General features: G+C 46.7%; 1 protein-coding gene across 1 annotated transcript in view; it reads right to left on the reverse strand.

The window, feature by feature from the left end:
* Nucleotides 1-2107, reverse strand: part of TGFBR1 (transforming growth factor beta receptor 1) — a 56499-nt gene that overhangs the window by 12169 nt on the left and 42223 nt on the right. The gene's annotated exons all lie outside the window — the stretch shown is intronic.

Raw genomic sequence — 2107 nt, forward strand, 5'->3', positions numbered from 1 at the left:
GGAGCGTCATGTGGTATGCAGACTGGTGCTTCATCCACCGTGCCCGCCTCACCTGGTTGCTGTTCAACGGTGCTGCCTGGTACAGGAACCATGACAGGAGGTGCTGACCATGCAGCTACAAAGCACAGATTCTACCCCACATTCTGTGCACCTGCAAGCCCCACACTAGACTGTGACAGCTGTCACAATGCTGTCCAGGACCAACTAGCCAGAGCCATACCGGCCTCAGCAGGGACTGTGTCTGTTAATCACACTGTCCCAGGCTACAAGAGCCAGCTATACCTGGACACTGTTGTGACTGACAAGGACAGCAAGTGCGTCATGATGGTAGATGTCACTATTCTGTTCCAAGAACTGGCAGCAAGCTTTAGTCAAGGTCCAAAAACGGAAGCAAGAGACGTAGCAGCTGCCAGCAGAAACCTTGAGGAGTTGGGTATGCGAAATGACGGTTGAGGCACTGATCATCAGGGCACTTGGACCCCAACGAGAGCGTCCTGCGCACCTGGCACTTATCTCGCCACTATGCCAAGCTGATGCAGCTCCTCATGGTGTCCAACACCATCCAACGGTTGAGGGACATCTATGTAGAACACGTTATGTGACAATGCCAGTACGTGGACTCCACCCAACTATCGGCTAAAAGCAAAGCAGAAGGGATCATCTGCCCCCCCCTCTGCCCCCCCGCCATTGCACCAAATCACCCCCAAGGAGTTTTAATCCTGGACTCTTCCCCACCCCCATAACTGTATCCCACATGTTACTTGTAACTGTAGGTGTTTTCCAAACCATCTCCCTGTTACAATGTGGTATTGTTATGCTGGGTCTCCTGTATATTCTCTACTTTGTGTCACACCCCCTCCCCACTTCACACCCTCCACCTCTTGGCTTAGTTGGCTGCATGTTTCATATGTAACTTCATTGCATTCCTGCCCCTACTCCCATCCTTTACTACACAGGCACATATTTAGCTTTTTCTGTTTCCTTGTGCTTTGAACTTTGTCATTTGAATTTTAACATTTTCTAAAAAATTAAATTTTTGGCAAAAAGGGGAGGGTGTCAGGGCTGGCTATGGCCTTCCTGGCGCTGGCTTGGTATTTCAGGACACCCAGGTCTGGTGCCAGCTCCATCCAAAGGGAACACCTGCTCACACAGGGCCACATACACACAAAAAAGGTTCCCATCAGTATGTTTGCCCAATATGGTCCACTTGTTTTATAGTCACACTCATTGTTGACTGCATTTAATCAGCTTCACAGTTGGTTTCCATTGCTGAGAAAATGCTGCTTTTGGCAGCAGTTTAATGACAGATCATGTATTTAATGAGGTTGCCTTGTATGCAAATGTAAGACAAGGTTCCACCCCCATGCTGACTGGGGAAAAAAAAACCTAATTTCATATATGAGTGCCTCTATTCAGAGAGTTTTGTAACATTTACTAGTAAGTTTACTGCTTTATGAGAAATGGGGCCATATGCATTTGAGCAAAAAAATCCAGGTGTTTCACTAGTCATGAGACAGCTAAAAATATTAATGAATTTATTTAAATAGTCTAATTTACCTAGTATCTTTTTATTCTGTGTATAATGAGACTTTACCACATGACTTCTATTATTCAAAGATAAGAAATGAAAAGTAGCAACTTGCAGATTGAAAATGAAAAACAGCAATATGATTTATAATTTTGAAATGCAAAGTGCTGCACCTAGGGAGGGTCAACAAGGAGAAATGCAAAGTGCTGCACCTAGGGAGGAAAAATGTCCAGCACACCTACAGCCTAGGGAATGACCTGCTGGGTGGCACGGAAGTGGAAAGGGATCTTGGAGTCCTAGTGGACTCCAAGATGAACATGAGTTGGCAGTGTGACGAAGCCATCAGAAAAGCCAATGGCACTTTATCGTGCATCAGCAGATGCATGACGAATAGATCCAAGGAGGTGATACTTCCCCTCTATCGGGCACTGGTCAGACCGCAGTTGGAGTACTGTGTGCAATTCTGGGCACCGCACTTCAAGAGGGATGTGGATAACCTGGAGAGGGTCCAGAGAAGGGCCACTCGTATGGTTAAGGGCCTGCAGACCAAGCCCTACAAGGAGAGACTAGAGAAACTGG

This window comes from Alligator sinensis, unplaced genomic scaffold, assembly GCF_000455745.1.
Source record: "Alligator sinensis unplaced genomic scaffold, ASM45574v1 scaffold428_1, whole genome shotgun sequence".
Lineage (NCBI taxonomy): Eukaryota > Metazoa > Chordata > Crocodylia > Alligatoridae > Alligator > Alligator sinensis.